Consider the following 20,857-nt stretch of genomic DNA (forward strand, 5'->3'; position numbering starts at 1 on the left):
GAAACTTTTAGATTAAGTGAAGTTTTCACCCATCTTAGTCTATGTGAAAACCAAAAATTTGATTTTCCCCATAGAGTTAACACAGGGATGGTGGCCATTTTGAATTTCAAATATCGGGAAATGTTAGATAATATGTTTCTGTGGTACCAAAATTTGCACAATGACCCTTGAATTGATGAAAGTTTGAGCAAAATTTTACACATTTCAGCTTCAAGGCACACATTACTTTTGTTTGTCTTATTTTTGGACCAAGCTTTTAAGTCTGATCAAATCACAAAGAACTCTAGCTCCTGTTCATTTGTTTGTTTGTTTGTTTGTTTTGTTACATATGATTATTTCCATATACAATAAAGAAATAATAAAGTTTTATTTGTGTTCACGTTTGTCAATAAAGAATGTAACAAATAAAAAACTTGCATAAACAAACAAATAAACAAGGAGCCCTGACTTCCATGTGATCAAAGTACCTTTCTAACCCAAATAAAACAAGCTATCGTTTGCTATAAATACTTTGCTGTCAACTCCTCTCAGTATTGGTAATACGGTAGCAATAATTGTCATCGTTCTTTGAGACATACACAAGAAATGCTGCTGATAAGAGCAGGAATACATAAAATCAAGGGACAAGGACACAGGTGGTGGTTATATATACCTTGTGAATTTTAATATCTCCCAAGACATGTTGTTAGAAATCCTATTTTCGTTTTTCAAGAACAGAAGGGTTGAATGAAGGCTTATAGGAGGTCAGGCCCTGACGGGGATGTCGTAATGTGTGTAAGTAAGGTCACACGACTGTTCATGGCAACTTTTCATGAAAGTATGGCAAATACCAATCATTATTGTTGGTTTCTTCCGTCGATAAAAAAACCAAATTGCAGGATTTCCATCTGCGCTCGGCAGATTCAAGAAATCTGACATTTTAAACTGACTTGTGAGAGACAGTTTGGAGTAGTTATGTCAATCTTCTGTTCTTAATCTCCTCATTTGGCCTGCAATAGGAAATTACAACTTCTGCATTGAACAATTTAATTACCATCGTATGTCAGGATGCACTCGTCATGCCCTGTTCTCCCCGGATATCTTATGTGAATTTGACTCCAACATCCTGGTTTGTCAGGTCTTTAAGGATATGGGCAAGATAAAATGACACACTGTTCAGTGATCTGAATCAAGGTCACAATCATTGCAATAATCAGGTGTTTGTAACTAATAGTTCATATCAGCAAAAGTGTTAATTTTATACTTGATGCATGTGCCGTAACCTTTTATGTATTTCCTGGTAATCTCTTTGTTCTGTTTGTAAATTTGATAGTTTCTTGGTCTACACACAGAATTATGTTGAAATGCATAGTGTCCACATTTTTAATACAGCTTGAATGTATTATGTATATTATGTCTGATTTTGCCATTAGAAACTGAATTCAGTCCAACCTATATTATAATACGTCAACAATTATGCTCCATATTATATAGGTACACAACACAGTGTGTTAGAATGGCCAATATTTTTTATTTCAACATACTTTGAAAAATTTGAGGATAAGAAGAAAATGTCCCTGTTGTCTAGAGCAAATAGAAAGAAAGTTTATCAAAAGTTTCTGGTGTTTTCCTTTTAAGATATGTGAATATTGATGAGTATTACATTGTAAATTTCTGATGTAAAGTTCAGTTGAAATATATCCCAGTGGGAGCAATACTTCTTTAAGTATTCAGAGATATTCTACATGGATGTACAGTTAATCAGAACTTCAGTTTCTTCATCTCGGAACAAATTAACAAGATAATAATGCAGAGAAAGAGTGATTTATTTCTTTATTAATATTCATGATCTTTAATGTTATCATTTTACCGTATCAACAATGGTAACACCTGATGGGTTCTTAATCATGTCAGATGAAAGAGTGGATTAATGTTGGTATGGTCACTGTTTTTGTCATAAATTATGATTTATTCAGTCATTTCTTACATGATTTATTGAAATAGACAAAATGCAACATGCGGGGATAATGACTCACATTCATCATTGTCAGTTGCAGACATTCTCTTTTATCCTTCAGGGTGAAACAAAATCGACTGTCTTTCAAAGAAAGACATTTTATGTAATAATGCTGTACTGAACCAGCAAGATGTCGATATTCAGTTATCGTGATATTTGGACAATTACGCCATGAACATGAAACTACCTGATGCGTGAATTTCTCAACAATTAGTTGGATACAAGGTGAAGGGTACACGCTAGTGTGGTGGGTATATGTCCCAGAATCATAAAAGTATGAAATATAAGCAAACCAGTCTGCAATAATAAATGCTGCTCTTAGTGACATTACCTACACAAACACAGACAAAGCAATTTAGCATTGCTGCTGGTCTTAAGACTGACAAATTTGCTGAATCCCATAGGTCCAGAACCCTGGTGAAATGTGGAACCCTGTGCAAAGATTGGCTGACAACAACTTGATATGTCTTAATGATGGTCATTCAGAATTGTAAATACATGATAGATCATAGTGACATGCCATATCCCATTCTAGAAGAATGGCTATATATATATATATATATATATATATATATATTATATATATATATATATATATATATATATATATATATATATATATATATATATATATAGAAGAATAGCAATATATATATTATATATATATATATATATATATATATATATATATATATATATATATATATATATATATATATATATATATATATATATATATATATATATATATATATATATATCTAAATGCCCCAAGTTAATAATACTAGTATTAGGAATCGACACTAAATGAATACATTAGGTACATGCACTGATACAAAGCCTATAGTGTACCACTTTTTAATCTGACCGTACTTGCTATTCATCCATTACATCAATGTTTTTACTTTCCTAGAGCTTTCATTTAAGCCAAGAAAAATACTTTGCTTAATGTTTACCCTTACTGTATATAGGCGAAAATATTACATTAAAATTTATAAACCTGTACAATAATCAGCTTATTCTCCATTCAGCTAATTTCACCATCAAAATTTCCCAAAGGAAATCTATAGTTATCCAATGAGTGGTATTGTCGGCTGCTATCTGTAATCATTATGCCGTATTTTCAACCAAAGCCTCAATAATGCACCCTGGAGATTTCATTATCATCAACATTATCACGTAAAAATTGAGCAAAGCTTCCGTTCTTACTTAAATGGATTATAATTATTCATAGGCATTGAAGATGTTTGCAGATACCATTGACAGTTAGTTATGATACATGCTAGATCATTGGTACTCTCAATTTTTCTTTCTAAGATATTCATTTCATTATGCATTCATGACTTTTACAAAGTTTATTTCTACCCTCAGGTAATAATACAGTTAATGGTTTTACTAATTTATTTGTCATTCTTTAATTGTCTTTGATATCCCCAACTGTCATGTGGATAATTCATCTGAATTTTAATTGCCACAAAAATATGTCACAAGGAAAGTCCTGTTTTTATGAGTTCCAAATGTCAAATTGGTAATTCATATAAACACAGAAGGGGCTTTATTTGTCCCACTTTCTCCATGTCCAATATCCAGTGGCTGTTTCATCCAACCATTTTGTTTGTCACATGATTGCCAGAGAGGGGGCTAGACTATCGAACTTGGTCTACAAATTGTTGATTTGACAGTATGTATCATGTTGTGATGATTTACTGTACCCATTTTCCAATTTTTCTTAACCAAGAATTTTTTTCCAATTTGGTTTGATGTACGTCATTTGAAATATAATATTCTGTAAAATTTGTCAATAAAAATTCACACATGCAATGAGGTATACTAAGTTTGGTATATATAAATTTGAAATGAAGCAGTACCGTACATGATATCAAAGTATAACAAGGTTTATGCTAACATCTGAAATTGAAATTTTTGCCAGATCACGAACACTAAGCTCCTCATCCATTTACACAATTTCTATTACAGAGCAAGATTGCTCAGAAACAAATTTGAATTTCAATTATTGCTCAAGTTGAGCACAGACATAAAAAAGTCACCTCTAATTGATGCAGAGGTGAACCAAGAGGTGGCTATTTCAGCTGCTGACGTCAAATGAAAATTAATCATAATTTTATCAGTTTTCACCGTTATGAAATGGAGGAATTTTGATCATAAGTTGTTCAACCACAGACAACCTGTAAGAGTTCTAAAACTTTCTCCATTGTATTATTACAACAACAGGCCCATCAAAGATTCTAACTTTCCAGTCAAAATTGCATGATTTATAGTAGAAGTCAGAAAAGTGTACGTAATCGTTTTTAAACATTTGACAAAGTCCATATACACGCAACTTGAGACAGTGAAATTTGTGTATTAAAAAGATACATATGTCTGATATCAGTGTTGCCTAGAATAGGATTCATACGGCTGATATCAGTGCAACCGGGCAGTAATGAGACATAATACGGTACTTGCTGCTCACTGTTTATGAATCTGTAAATCATTACAAGAATTTTAATAGTAAGATACATGTACTTTTTCCAGAGGAGAATGGGACGATACTTTTAGTACTTTGTAGGATCATGGTGTATCTACCAAAATATCTACAGAAATTAGATTAACAAGAAACTGACAGAAAATAAGTTCATCCGATATTTTTTTACCACAGACACTTATGACAAAAACTTACATGCAATAAGTAAACTCAGGGATTAATTTTGATATCCATTATCATGCCATGTGCATCACAGACTGTAATGTCTGGATAATTTTGAAGTTTTCCTTTTTGCTAAGTATGACTACTACTATAATGTAGATTTGAAGTATGCAACACTATTATTTTTATGTGATTGTTTCTTCTCAACGTAGCACAGGTTATTGATGTATCGCAGTGCTCGGAACAGTGGTGACATCATTTTCAGAAATAAAATGAGAACAGCAAGTACATTAAAGAAAATCGAAGGTGTAAGTCTTGCCTGGATGGTAATGCTGGCTGTTAATATAAAGCTGGAGATTGGATCTTGAAGAAGGATAATGTGGAATCATTAAGAACGATTGATCCATGACAGGGTCGGGCTTTGCAATATTCCGGTCTAATTGTGCCATCGATGACAGCAAATTGCCTTGACTGAGCAAAAGGTACGCCGCGTTAAGACACATGATACACACTGTGTTATTAAGTGTTTTTTTCGGAATTCTTTTTGCATGTTGTGAAATGGCTGCACAAAGTTGTGTTTGTTTGTTGGTCATTCTCTTCTCAGTGGAACTGTCATCACCAATATGTCATGTAAATTCTACAGTTTGTGACACTTCGAAATCAAACACTAGAAGATTCAAATAGCCACTTGTTTACAATTTTCTAGTGTACTTTTGAGTTATTTTTTCCGTGTTATTGATTTTCTTAACAATGAAGCCATACTGGAAGGAAAACCCAAACTGGTATAGTCATGATTCAGTACATATTCAAAGATAATTGGAAGGGAGGTCTGCTATAATTGCTATGTGAAATTAACTAATATTGATATTGATTCTTAATCTAAATTTCAAAGGATTCATCAATTATTGTGTTCAAAAATGGAAAAGAGATATTTATCTTAGCTGGTGCAAAGACCTTCAGTGTACTTGCCAACATAAGGGGATTAGCAATCTGAATGTCTAATCAACATTAGATACAACATGGTTCATTTCGCGTCATTTGATGTCCCTGGCAGTTGTCTGGCTGCACTTATCTCCAACACACCAGACATCTTTCCAGGAATCACTGTAATGTCACGGACAAGTGCAGCTGAATCAAGATGGATTGGAGACAGAAAACTACCCAATCAATACATCAGAATCAATCAATTGGTTTTAGACAGCTGCACTGGTCTTCTAAGTGCCGCTTGTGTTTGCTTGTTTGTTGTTTCTGCTCTTTTAAGAGTAATAGAATAGAATAAAAGAGTAAGAATAATTGGTTTAAACATCTTTGGTGATTAAAATGCAGGAAATTAGTAACAATGAGCCACTTTGACAAATACTGTAAGAGGAATTATGTATTATATTTAATATTCCAGGTAATATTTTATCAGAAAATATAAAATCATTGAAAATTACTCCAAATGTTGTTTTATCATCTTCTGTATAAAGCATGAATCAAAGAATTGACCATTGTCTTATTGAATCTCTGAAAATGTTTTTAATCCACTTTGAAATGAAAATTTTAATATGGGGAAAACATCACCAATGCTCTGTGTTTGGGAAAATTCCTGCACGACATGCACCTGCAAAATCATACTTTGCAGCAAAGATTTCAAAGTGCCATATCATAATAATGAGGGAAAAAATGTACAGCTGTAAAAATCTCTCATTAATGAACATCACACTTTTCAAGTGTCATTGTATCTTGTGAAAGTGGTTCAATTTATAGGATTTACATTTCCTGCAGTATCCTTCCCCAATATCAGTTAATTCACCCTAGCTAAGGTTTTCCAGCTGCAAGCTAGCATTCATCATTAGGCGCTTTAAATAAAATTCTTTGTTTGCTTTCCGCATACTGATAGGTTTTCAGAGAAAATTAAGAAAACAAATACACTTTTGATACCATTGCAAAGGGAAATATCATTTTTCCAAAATAAACCAAATAAAAAATGAGCTTTTGTTAATACACTTGTGTTTTTAGTCTGTGTTTGTTCTTTTCCCTGGCTGGTAGGTTTTCAAAAATCCAAGGACGGCAAACAAAGAAATTCTTTAAATGGCCATAGCTCCTGTGTTTACAAATAGGGGCTGATTTTATACCGGCTGTCTTTGTGTAGTGGCAGTCTGTCTGTGAAAATGATTGATCAAAAATGACTGGTCAGATTCAACAGAACCTAGCTGCAGTTTTGGTGAAGTTATTGAGTATGAGGAAACAAATAGAATTTGATGTGCAAGGTTTGTACAATTAACTTAATTTGCTGCTGATTTTTTGGACGTTGTTGATACCTTGACAATGACTGGCCAGAATTCAATAAATATTTGTTCTTTGCACGCTAGTAACAACTCTATTTGGATTTGTTGAAATGATCATGAACTTTGCATATGTATAAGAATTGTTTAGACTTTTTCTTCACTTGTAGTAAAATACCTTCTTTGAAACCACCTGTCTGAAAGCTTTCAAATAAAGTTTCAAGGTTTATAAATCATTGTAATAAATCATGTAGATTTTTAAATCCATAGTCAGTATAGATTAACTCACCTTGATTTCAAAGTGTACAACACTTGTTTTCTCTCGTAAAAAAATTCAGATACAATCTGCAACATTTTTTTCATCATTGTATGCGTAAGCATTCCAAGCATTGTGCAGCAGCTCAGAAAGTTATATCTAATTGGTAGATTTTATTCTTTACAGAAACCTGAGGAGTTTGAAACTAGGGCTATTCTCCACCTGATTGGCTGTTTGTAAATACAACCTACATGTATGCTGTTAGTTTTCTGTCAGACTGTTATAGGAGCCACAATTGTAAAGTTTGCGCATGTTTGGCTTTCTCATCTAGACTATACTTCCTAAATATCATGTGGTCAAAGCAGGTGAAAATACCAACGAAGTTAAAATGGTTACAGTGCATTACACAGAAAATATTCTATATGTATAAATTTATGCCACTTTCAAATCATAAATTTCTACCACACTTATTTGTCGCTGTACAACCTTTGAGAAAATTGCATAGGTCCCTTTACGGTGACGACGGAAATAAATGATGATAAAATTACAAGCACACTTTCTGTTGGTACATTATTTTCAATCACTTGCCATAATTGTGTTTGATTACACAGACCAATATGCTACATAAGTAATAAATCTACGTCGGCTTGACCAGAATGCTGAATCAGCAGTTTTGGTTACTTAAAATACATGTCAGGTAGTCATTTCTACTACTCACAAATAAATTACATGAAGATTAATTACTAATTTGTAATATGACATACTTGTATGTATGTAGCTATTAACAAAGTAATTTTCCTTAGAATGATTTACTCAGACAGAATATTAAGCAGTCTTCTTCAAGCAGTCTTTGTAAACTAAATTTCTACTGATTCTAGTTTTGTTTGACTGGCAAGTCTTTCAGGCAAATATTGAGGAACACTTCAAGGTAATGGTTAGTTTAAGGTGAGTTTTATTCAGGAACACACGCCAATACCAAATAATTTTAGACTCAGAATCGGAATTTGTCTGTAGACTTGGTGTGGCCTTTGTAGAGGAACAGATAGCGTACTTGTACTGATCAAACAGTTCATTCTCAACATTGGTCTAGAAGCTGTGCCACGGGTGACTATTGACTAGTGTGTACACATTCTGCCTATTGTTTGACATCCAAACTAGTTAATTGATGATTGAAAAGACAATGTGTTCCTTTTAGCTTACTGTCCAGAATCACAAAAGTGCATTGACAATGAATGGGCAGTCACATCCATTCACAGAATTGAAAAACAGACTTATTTGATGCACATATATTTGTAATGGAAGACCTTGATGAAGCAAATGTTTTCCAAGTTGTGAAAAAACTGTTGATTATTTATTTGGAGTCTGTGTTGGTAGTGTCATATCGCAACTTTTCATACAAGTCCTTGTCAATATATGTCACGGGAATTCTTTTCACATTGTCTATTGAAAATACCACCGCAGTCTATAAAGTGTACACGAATCTTTGGTGAAAATACCCAGTATTAACATGTTTATGCATGCACTGGCGGTTGTACGTACATATGTGTATGTATGTCGTGTATGTTATCATCTTATTTTTTGTCCGTACATTAGACGTTCAACTTTTGCTTTTATTACTGGCGTCAAAGAAGAAATACTGCACTTTCAAAAAATCTCAGTTTATATATAAGCCATAATATAGTAATATCCATCATACTCAACTTCATAAAGTTCAAGTTTCTTTTCATACGATTTTGTATCTTACGGACCATAAATACCTGTACAAATCTTACTTTATACTTGTTAATTATTCCTTTTCTATCACAATGTACTAGCGTACTTTGTTTTTCAAACAAGCACTTCATAGGAATTGTACCACTTTCTGAATATGATTTAACCATCGAAGTTGCTGTAATTCTACAATACTTCTCATGAAGATCCTATTTTGTTTATATCGGAACTCAAATCCACAGGGATCCATTCCTGGGAAATTTCTGTTTTGTGTCATCTTCAATACTTCAACTTACAGTAATGGAAAGTAAATGCACTAAAGGGTGATATTAGTAGATTTTGTAATTTGTTTTCAACATTTCCGCACTACTCCTCAAGGAACAGTGGAAAATTGCAGCTGTTGGCTAGCCTTTGCATTTATTTACTTCTTTTACCACAGGCTTTAGATTGTTGTAATCCCATGTATGGTGAAATGAAATGGTAAATATTTCAACAGTTTATTCTGCTGGCAAAATTAATTTGTATCACACAAAGTATAAACTAAATTAAGTCTATACTGTACTTCATACCAAATATTGCCGATGATATTCCCAAATTTCAGTGACAAAAAAACTTTAAAAAGCCCTTAAACATAGTTTTCTGAGAATGTCACCCAAAATATAACATCCTCCATAAAAGTTTTGAATACTATTCATAAATAGTTGAAAAACTCTTCCAAAAAGAAGCTGGTTTTGAGAAACACTGATACCAGTTCATGAAACTGGAAAACTTTTGTTCAAAGCAAAATTCCTTATCAAAGATGATATGAACACCCCCTCACACAATGTATTTTGTTAACAAGCGGAGAATTTAGAGTTTAGTGTGGTAGAAATAATTTACTTGATGGATTAAGGGGGTATACATTTGGAGTAGAAAACCTCAATCTTTGTATTCATAATAATTTATTTCATAAAGTCGATTCAACTCTATGAAATTTTATATCTCATTTGAAACTTTATAAGTATATGTAGAAGAAAAACAATTCTCATTCGTAATTGGCAGAGATTGGAAGACTGGTATTCAAAAAATGTGATTAAAATCATGATCAGTAAAATTGAATCTTTAGATGTGAATACATGAACATGTAGCTCCTAGTGCCATTGTTTTGTGTAATGTAGGCCTAGTTTTTTAATGAGGGTAAAGATTCAGAGTTTCCGGAGTTTTACTTGGAAGATGATTTTGAAATGTTGACTTTAAGTTACCAAAACACCCACAAAACACTTAATATGTGTCTCGGAATTTGTACTTGAGGCATAGAAATCAACACCCATTCTTAATTTCAGTGAAAAGAATAACCTTGCTGTTTCCATGGCAACAGTCATGCTCCTCCTCCCAAGGTCTAGTTGTTTCCTGATTTCGGGAAGACTGAATCTAGAGTGCTGACACCTCAAACACCACGTCAGAGAGACGCATTGTCATATGTTAGTCTTTCACACTTCAAGTGCTCAGCTATTTAAACTGTGCGTACCGTCAATACCATAACATGTACTAACTTCTCACCTGTGTATACATATAGCTACGAGTACGGCAGTTAGTCACACTCTATCCTTGGAGTGATTTAGGAAATGGCAGAGTATCCGTATTCAATGTGCATTGTCTACGTAGAAATACATGTGAGAATGATTAAATCATGAAAAACTTACAGTGAATTTCAGGATAAATTTGATCATTAGAGGCATAATTCATTACATATGTTGTGAGTTTGAAACCGATTGAAACCATCGTATTCTTGGTTTGTAAACACTGATGAGTACCTGTATCGCTTGAAATATTTCCTTCAAGAGGCAGACTCTCAAAGACAAAATTTTCACAAAAAAAAGTTTATGTGCATGTCCCGGTATCGAATGCATTTATTATCCATCTGACATCTGACATTAAAATTGCCAAAAATTACATCGAAAAAATGAGAGAGTAAGAGCTAATAATATAATCCCTGTGCTGTATGAACAAGTGCTAATTTAGTTTTGGTGCACTTGAATTTGTCGAAAATGAGAATCTGCTGTTAAAGGGCTAGAAGCGGTAACTTTGGATGATTTTCTCTACAATTTTTATTTTGAATGGCAACTACAATTCCATGTTGAACTCCCCAAACGTGTTGAGAAATATGGTATTCAGCTTGTCAACTCAGCTTTTATGCATAAACTTCATCATTATTTAAAATTGACAAGTGTATTCTGGTCCGGACTAGAATTCAAATGTAAACAAAAACAATGCATTTTTAACACATGTAGACACTGTGTTGAGAAAGTAAATATACAATATTACATGTTTCAACATGCTTTCTGGATCAGAGAAAGAACTTGCCATTGACAAAATAATGAAAATAACATCAAAAGTAATAGTCACAAGCCCTTTAACCCTTTGAGTGCCAAAGTCAATTTTTGTCGCCTTTATAAGATATTTCCTGGTAATTTTTTTCAGATTTCTGCTAAAATTTTGATAAAAAACTGTAGCCAATGAAATATGATATCCATTTGGTCCAAAATTAAAAAAAAAAAATACAAAAATATCCATATAAATTGATAAAATGTTGCACTAAAATTTTTGTGGGAAAAATTACAGCAGTCAAAAGGTTAATGGACAATATTTGAAGCAGCTGACTTCTCACTTGAATCAGAAATGAAGTATTAACCTTGATTACTAATTAGGTCAGGTAATTATGCAACTTGCGGTCAAATTCACTCTGCACTTTGTTGCAAGGATCTGCCTTGGCAGTCACAGGTATTGTATTGTTTGATGTTCCACAGCAGTGTATGGTAATTACAATTGCATGCGTTAGTGCCAATACAGTTCCATTGTCTGTTACCTGCTATTCATCACTTTATTTGCCTGTGAATCTCAAAGATCAACCAATTGTCTGTTTACGTCTGTCGCAAGAACACAGAGCTCTGGCATGTAAATTTCACTCGGCATTCTCCCAGCACGCAGCACAGGAGACTCAAGTGTTCTGTTTTGATGTGACCGTCTTCAGCTCGAAACACGTACGTTGCCGTCTTCATCAATTTGGTAGGTTCATTGTACATTCTTCAGAGGTACCTGACAGCAAGGTAACACTTTCTTTCTGTAAAATACTTGACATTGAATGGTTAACTCAGATGAAACATGCACAGTATTTCAGTTTAGCTTGTGTGTTAATCCCAACGTGCAAAAACATTGTGCATATAGCCACTATAAGTCAAAAAATAAAAGGGTTGTTTCTCATTCCAGTTTCTCTCAAAAATGATACGATGACATTTTTCTTATTTTCATTTTTTGAGCTCATGGGATCTAACTACCGAGATAAAAATACCAAAGCGGGAACGTTTCCAAGCTGCAGTTTGACACGCAGTCATAATAGATGATAACACACACTTCGTTTTCTTCCATCTCATGCTTAAATTCTGCTCGTAACATTTTCTGTCATGCATTGTGTTTTTGCTTATAATTGATTTTTTTTCACATAAAAAATATTGTTGCAAGTTTTGTTCAACAGGCTTCAGGATGAGAAACCTATCTTTGCCTGATCACTGTTTAGAATTTCTCTGTTTCAATGTTTAGTAATGGAAATTTAATTCCTATGTTGTCCACACACTGCAGTACGTGTGGATCTATGGGGACCATTTATATTCTATTGCGAAATTAAATTCTCAATAAGGACATTACTGTAGATTAGACTTCTAAAGGTAATTGTCGTGTGTGCTTTGCTTTCATTGGATTCAAGGAGAAGATTTGTTTTGATCAAATCTCTGAAGAATCATGGCCAGTGATGTTTGTGAAACCAGGCCATTATGATTTGTACTGGTAACACTGTGGAACAATCGATAAGCAGCCACATTAACTGTCTGAAATGAGAGTTAATGGCCCTAGTAGATCTTTTCTATGATCGTTGTTACTTTGCAGTAAACTTTATGTCAACGTCAACATACATAGTAATATAAAGGGTACTGGAGGAAAAGTTCAACAATCCCATCCAAGGATTTAAACTTACAGCTCACTGGATATGATGTACCCACCTACGCTTCAAAGCCACTCTTAAAATCATGTTTGCCATCTTCCGCCACGAGATGTTTTGATAAAAGCTATCCTTTGACGATGTTGAAATACCAACAGCTATATGCAAATTCACCCAAAAAAAATCCTAAAAATATCTGAAAGATGGTGCAGCATTTTTTTTTTTAACTTGAGTACATGTTAGATACTCTTGAAACTTGTGTCAGCTGATGTCAAAGCAAATTAGTTTAATTTAACCTCTGCAGGCTTGTTCTTGTAGTATGTTGTTGTTGTGGTGCTGCACTACACTCCTCTATAGAAGTATACTCTTTCTCCTGTTGTCATGGTGATGGCATGGAATTGACATGGATAGACTCTCAAGGATGAAAAAAAGATCCATTATATCCAAGTGATATTTTTGAGGTTGAACATGAATTTGTTTTTTAAAGTTACATTGCCTTCGGTGAAATCTTTTAAAGGTGTTATTTTATTTCCAATATTTGATCTTGCGTTTATGTGCAGATACCACAACTTTGAAAAAAATTATGATGCTTTTTGGAAAGTTTGAAGTTTAGTGGCCAAGTGAATTTCTGAAGATTATTAGTGTTCATACAGAGCTGAGGGAATTGAAATGCATTTGAAAGTATCAAGTACTTAGGGTGTAGCATATAAAGTGTTATGGACACCCTGGAATCATCAGAATGTGATAATTAACTTACAGATTGAGTTGATTCAAAATTTCTGAAATGGTAATTTAATTCGGAAGGTCGTACCCACAATCAGCCCATTTCCTTCCATTTCACACGTAAATTCTGCTCGTAATTGCAGTGTTAAATATTGACCAGTGTCTTTTAAATCGTTTCAAAGTATGAAGTGTGGAAAAACATACATTGTAAGTGTTACTTTTGAAAACATTTCCTTGATGAAAAATATGACCGTGTTGATACTACAGATCACGTCTGTCAGCTTTAAACATTCCCATAATACACTTCACCCAGCTGTTTGTTATTTGCCTAACACTTGTACATGCCCTTGAATTTAAAAGGCATGTCATGTTTAGCAGAAACCGGAATGAACCGATGCAGAAGTGAGCATGTTCAATCTTCTTCCATGAAATGTTTTTTTTGTATAAGTCACCAAGGTAGTGTAGATACAAAGTAATGACAGTAATGGAAGGCAAGATTATTTGATCTTGAACAAAAGTTTGCATTCTCATCTCTCATTCAAATTTCATTTACATTTCTTAACAAAATTATCAAAATCAGGCATCACTTGCATATTTTCTTCATTTTGAAAACGTGAAGTATCATTTAAACATCATTGATGGTTTCTCTGCCCATAACAGTAACTGCTATACACCTTGCTGTCAGTTACAATATAAATTTTATCTCAAACATCAAAAGTTTTATCTGAATAGATACCTGCTTCTAAAAGTAGAATCCTATTTGTCTTCTCAGATAAAAGGACCAATTTTTATTGGTTAAACTTTATCCTTTAGTCCACTTAATTATATCAGTGATAAAAATCCTGCATTATGGGCAATGAACAGTCTGTGGATTTTTAAAGACTGTGAGATGAGAATTATCTTTAGAGCTATGGATATAAAAGAAGAAATAAACTTTGTGAACATACTTTTAAAACTCTGTCAATTAACACTATTGTTGTGTTAACCTCTGATTGTTGAAAGTTTTCTGAGTTGGTTAATAGAAAAGAGATTTCAGAGAAAGACTTTTGTACAAGGCTGCTATCTGTCTGATTTAAGTTTTTCTTTTTATTGATAGTCAGTATTCCGGTTGCATCACTTTTTTGCACAGGCAGTCTTTTACAATAGCAGCTGTAGTATGTCTGGCTCTCAAATAATGATAAATATCTCCAAGCAATCTTAAGTAATGCACTACTCCCTTAAGAAAGAGAAAATAGAAAAAGATGAGCGTCTTGTTTTCTTCAAATGAGATACAGCATGTTATTCTTTCCACCTCAATCCATCATCAGTGGTATTTGTCACCATTGTGCATCCAACAGCTAATGAGATGGTGAGACCAAGACACAATGTATATGTGCTCCAGGGTAGGAATATAACCTGAGATCTTGTTGCTTTTACCATGAACAGCCATACTTTATGAACTAGAGTCGCCAGATTATAACACAGATTTTGATTTTTGTGCAGCGATTATAACATGTTTTTCAGAGAATTGTACAATGTAATATGTTCATTGTACAATACTTGTGCAACATAATACAGAAGAGCGTCCTAAATTTATTGCCTTCTAGCACCTACTTAAACTCTAATTCAATTATGGCACACAGTCCAGTTGATTAACACTGTTTTACTTTACTGTAACTTGGATTTTAAGTAACTAAATTTGTGTAAATTTGAGGTGGAAATCAGCCTTTTTTTAACTCCATAAATTTACTCCGGCACACCTGCCTATTTTGATGTCATTTTGGATTTTTAGTGATCCATATTAAGCTTTTTTTTGAGCTACCTGAGTTTCATCTGCTGTGTTTTCATAAGTACTATCATAATCCCAGTCTTTTTGCTTGGTAAGGCTGTAATTTATTAAATGAATGTGAATCAACTGAAGTGGACTCATAGACAATATTTGCATAGGGTAATTACAGCTTTGAGTAGCATATACCGGTAATTACATGGTAACAGCAGGAAGGATGAAATTTACCTAGTACTCTTTCCTCACACTAATTATTTTGTAAAACCAACTTACACATTACAGTCCCTGTAGCAATGTTAGCTGCACTCTTCTCTGTCATTCTTGATTTGTCAGGTTGACATTGTCTGTTCACATATTATGATAAGTTCGTTGTTTTCCCTCCAAAACTTTATCAAAATAATCAATTTTTTTTAGGTAAGCCTGATAAAGAACCTGTGCCATATATGGGAAAGAAATCTTGTAAATCTTTTCGTTTGCAACAGATATGTGACCTTGATAATTAAGTCACCAGCAAGAAATGTCTTTTAATTTGGCTGTGAGTCAGTATTCAAATTAAACCCGTGTGAGGTTATAATCGTGTCATTCAGAACGTTTACAAAGTGTAACATCCGTGTATTTTACCACCTAGGAATTGCAATTAGCAGAAGAAATAATATGATATATCCGGTATGACATATCATATATGTGTCCCAGCTCCATGTTGGTCTAGTTACAAAGATCCAGAAAATTTAATTGGAATCCCTGACATCGCAAGGGAGATTCTCACGGCAATCGATGATACATGTCCAGACCCATGAACTTAACATTTTGTAATTGACATTGATCGTGAAAAGAAATGTGCATGGTGGTCCTTCTATAAATGCTAACTTTTCAGAGAATGTCAGCCGGGTAGCTTAATTCTTTCACTTCAAAGAAAGCAAAAGCTACCCTGGTATGTTAGTTGGTCTGTTAAATCTTGGCTTGGACTTAATGATTGAGGTTATATAAGGGGAGAACCATTTGATTTCTGGGGGGGGGTATGGAGGATTTTGAGAAAAAAAAAATTGTCGCCAGGTGAGATAGAAGAAAAAAAAATTGATCCTGCCATGGCCTGAGAAAAAAAAAATGTCATAACAGACAGAAGTGAAAAAAAAAATTGTCACAATGCACCAGAAATTAGCAAAATTTGGAAACCCTATTCTCATGTATTCTTTGCCGGCGCGCCGCCATAGGCGGCGCAAATGTTTTTACCGCAAGCAATTCTTATGTTTTTTTCCAGCACTTGAGATATAAGCATGCACTACATAGGTCTACTTACACCTCAGTGCACTCAATGTTTTCCTTCCTTTCCTGACCCAAGAAATCATATTTCAGGATTTCTGTTGCAATATCTCAATGGCATAGGCACTATCTAAAGGGGACTTTTTGACTTCTGTAAATTGTGAAAATTTTAAAACACAAGACAGGAGTCAATAAACTAGTGTTAAAATCAATATAGTATTCTCTTAATATAAATATGTTAGGAAGATGTACAAGTTGACAATGAAAAATTGAGGAACAACAAATGTAATGAAATACAAGGGAGAGGGTCACTAAAAAAATTGAAAACTTCAGGGGGCGTTACTCAAAATGTGGAGAGGAAGAAAGGGGACGGGTTACTCAATTTATTTTGGCGAAATAAATTGAAACACATCTCAGATTGCACCATTGCACACATCCATTTCTCAAAATTTTCAATGCGAGAGGGGGGTACCCCCTCTCGTTTGCTTGCTCCCCCCCTTGGCTCTTCTAACAGTGTTACTGGTAAAAGACAAATTTAAAATACCTATCGGATTGCACTACACTGCACCGTGGCGCACATCAATTTCTCAAAATTTTCACAGGATCTAGGACAAAACTGAACTGTTGTGAATTCATCCTTTATTATCACAGAGACATGTTTTCATTTTACCTCACTTCAATGACCATTTTGACAGTTAAACATACCATATTCATGCTTTTCATTAGAAGCTGGCAGCTGGAGAAATGACACAAGAAGGTCACAAATTTTCGGTTCCTGTATATTTATTTATCTTCAGTCTCTGGCAAACAGAACTCTTTTTCACAAATTGTATTGTCATTGTTGGGTTGTTGAATATTGTGACACAAACACTGATCATGCATAAAATGTAAAAAATTGCAGTGTTCAATGTCATTTTCAAACAGTTTTACCAAATGCAAAATAACCTGAAACTCCTCTCAGATTGCACCATTAAACACATCAATTTCCCAAAATTTCCAATACGAGAGGGGGAAACCCCCTCTCGTGCTCTCCCCCTTGGGATGTTCTAACAGTTTCACTTAGTAAAAAAAAAATTAAAAAAACACCTCTCAGATCGCACCAGACTGCACCATTGCACACATCAATATCTTAAACTTTCCATGAAAGATAGGAGAAAGCCCCTGTGACACTTTCCCCCTAAGCCTCTCAGTGTTCTCCCCTGTACTTTCAAATTCTGCCCGGTCAGATATCCTAGTGAAAACCTTGTCATAATACCCATCCAAATTAAACAATATACTATATGGTTAGATACTGCGTGAGCTTTTATATCTTTATTTTATTGTGACTTGCAATTTCATTTTGATGGGTTCACCTTTTTTGAACCATCATGAGATAACTGATGATAGTCTAGCAGAGTACATCAGGATTTCAAAGGTCTTTACTGTTAAATTGCTGTATTTTGTAAATTTTACAAATACATTTATTTGTATTTAACTTTTCTAAGTGGGGGGGATCAGTCAAAATTTCAGAGTTAGAGAGGGGAGTTACTCAAATTCATTATGGTTGACGGGGGGGGGGGGGGGGGGTGTTCACTTGAAATTTCTGAGTTTCAGGCCGTAAATAATGACGGCTCCCTTATATACAACGCATCACAAACTTGATGACAAAGAAAAAAAAATTTGCATTGCTACTCCATTTGAAAAAAAAAAATTGATGCAGCTCTCACAGTAGAAAAAAAAAATTGCTGTCACTGTGACAGGAAAAAAAAATTTGCTCCCATACCCATTTCCTCCATACCCCCCCCCAAAAATCAAATGGTTCTCCCCTAATATGCTCTAAAGGAATCAAAACATGTACTGATTGACTCGATCAGCCTGAAGTCAAATGCTAAGGTCTTTATAGCTGTGTGCATACAATACAGTTCAACAACCTGGCATTACGGTAAACAGCTATGTAGTTGACTAATTATCAGTTTTTCTGTTCTCTTAGCATATGAAGGGTGGACCATTTGATATCATGTAGGAAGGGGGGGGGGGTTTCGGAAGATTTAAAAAAAAAGATTCCCAGCAAATGTCTATGTAAAACAATCTGCCAGCGAAGGCTATAGACCAAAAAAAGTGGGAGAGTGGAAAAAAAATAATGTGTAATGGATCAGATAAAAAAAAAAGCTACCTCATCAATCTTCTGGACCCCCTGGATATCAAATGGTCCACCCCTAATCCTAAAAGGCTAGTAGCAGTGTCATAGTCTGGTCAGTCACTTTCCACCATTCCCATGAAGACTTGAGGATCATTTTCTGTCACACAGGTGGTCATAAAATCAACGCAGTGGATCCCAGTCCTTGTGAAAAAATCTAAGCTTTTGTCAATATTACTGGTCTTTTCAAGATTTTCACTTGATTGACGAGCCAAAGAAATGTTTACCTGACAATGGTTTTTGCATTTAGCAGTGGACAGACAATTTTCACCTCAAATCCATGAATTAACTGGATGTGTATAAACAGCAGATTTTACGACTCCGTAACTGTGCATAATTGACAATATTTGTACCCTAAAATGCACATGCTGGATAGCGGTCGTTTTGGCTGAATTCACAATTATAAAGAAGCAGCCAGGAATTAAGACTTTGTGGCTGACAGACAATGTCTCTATAGAGTCACTTCCAAGGAAAGAATTCTCTTGTTGTCATTATGGCTGTTTGAGCTAATTGTTGACATAAAACTTTAGTGCCTTCAGAGAACCTTGAACAATGTGTTTGGCATGGAATGCTCAGAACTTTTATCCGACTTAACTGACATCATCAGCTTGATGCAAAGTGTGGATTGAGTTATTATGAAAGTTTTTTAAACAGGCAATGAGTGTATGAAATGATACAATACACTACCAGTAAACCTTACACAATTGTCACTATTTTCTTTGAAACTCAGCTTACAATTTCATTAGTGCGCTCACTTCTCAATTGTGAGAACTTTTTTGAAAACTGTCTTTTTGTTAAGTGGTAAATGTTGACTGTCAACTGCATGTGAGGTCTGTACAGATTTGTATACTGAGTAACGGAGCGAACTGTAAGAACATTTATATAAAGTGCTGTGTCTCACAGCAATTAATGGAAACAATATAACTGGAATATTTACAGTAATGGTAGGGTGAATATGCCCTTTTTATTATCACCATTTGGTGGATGTGCAGTTCAACTTCTGAATCAAAGTATTGACAAAATCCGATCTTTTCCAAGTAGTTTTTCAAGTGATTTTTTTATTTAAATTTATGTCAGAAATTTTTACCTTCATTTTGCTCAGAAAATGCTTCCACCGAGATTATCACATCAGTTTATTCCGTTTTTCAGTTCTGTTTCTACTATTGGGGCTGAAAAAATAGAGATTCTCAAGATGTCATATCTTTGTGTCGTCATTGTTTCATTGGCTTTTTAAATGCATAATTCTACACACTTTCATTTTCGTTGCAACATTGTGATCAAAGGGAAGTGATGTACAAATGATAAAAATTATATCAAAAATACATTTTCAAGGCTTGCAAGCGGAATTTAAGTACAACAGTTTTCAATCTGTTTTGGCAAAGAAGAGATACTAGGTAAATATAATGAGACAAATCACCATGGAAACTAAAACTTTTTTCCGTCAGTTCTCTCTATGCTTATAAAATTATTTTTCTTCTGACATCACAAAGTTGTGCAATTTGGATATCTCCCATTTTGATTGTAGAACACAAACGGGAATGGCAGAAAGGGTGAAATGGTAGGAAATAGATTTTTTAAAACACATTGTGTAATCAAATCACTCCCACTGAATGTATAAATACTGATGGGGAGGGAGGGGGCTAATTGCTAGGTTTGTGTCATCAATCACCATAAACTCTGATGGCGAACAAGCCTTAGTTGAAGTGAATTTCAATAGGAGCAAAAACGCAGTCACTGACACCAAGTGAACTGTCAGCTGTAAATTCATGGCTTTCAACATGAAAAAAGCTTCTTGCGCGTATCAGCCCCAGCTACTGATGAATTCCTTTCAGGCAAAACGACAATCAGATAAACTTTACAGGGACAAATCCCATAATTTCAGAGGGATTGCAGTGTCTCCTAAACCCAAGATCAGATATCAAGACTAGAGGTTTGTAAGTTAAAACCACTTGGTAGGGATTGGCTTTTTCACTGAACATTTCAGGTGTGATATTAACATCCATGTCCCAGCTATATCACAATCTGCGGTTTAGTGTCTTTGCTGCAATGCAATTCAGGCTGGTTTGTATAAGCCTCATACATGCATA

General features: G+C 34.3%; 1 protein-coding gene across 3 annotated transcripts in view; it reads left to right on the plus strand.

Moving 5' to 3' along the window:
• The window catches only part of LOC139122536 (cGMP-dependent protein kinase 1-like), a 181,844-nt gene that overhangs the window by 24,454 nt on the left and 136,533 nt on the right, over positions 1 to 20,857 (plus strand). Inside the window, exon 1 of one of the 3 annotated variants that reach the window (XM_070688015.1) lies at positions 11,781 to 11,921. The exons of 1 other annotated variant lie outside the window; for it this stretch is intronic. The gene's annotated coding sequence lies outside the window, so the exon portion shown is untranslated. Of the gene's footprint in view, positions 1 to 11,780; positions 11,922 to 20,857 lie in introns of those variants that run through there. One more of the 3 variants, XM_070688017.1, reaches the window with a different exon arrangement.

The sequence above is a fragment of the Ptychodera flava genome, chromosome 22 (genome assembly GCF_041260155.1).
Source record: "Ptychodera flava strain L36383 chromosome 22, AS_Pfla_20210202, whole genome shotgun sequence".
Lineage (NCBI taxonomy): Eukaryota > Metazoa > Hemichordata > Enteropneusta > Ptychoderidae > Ptychodera > Ptychodera flava.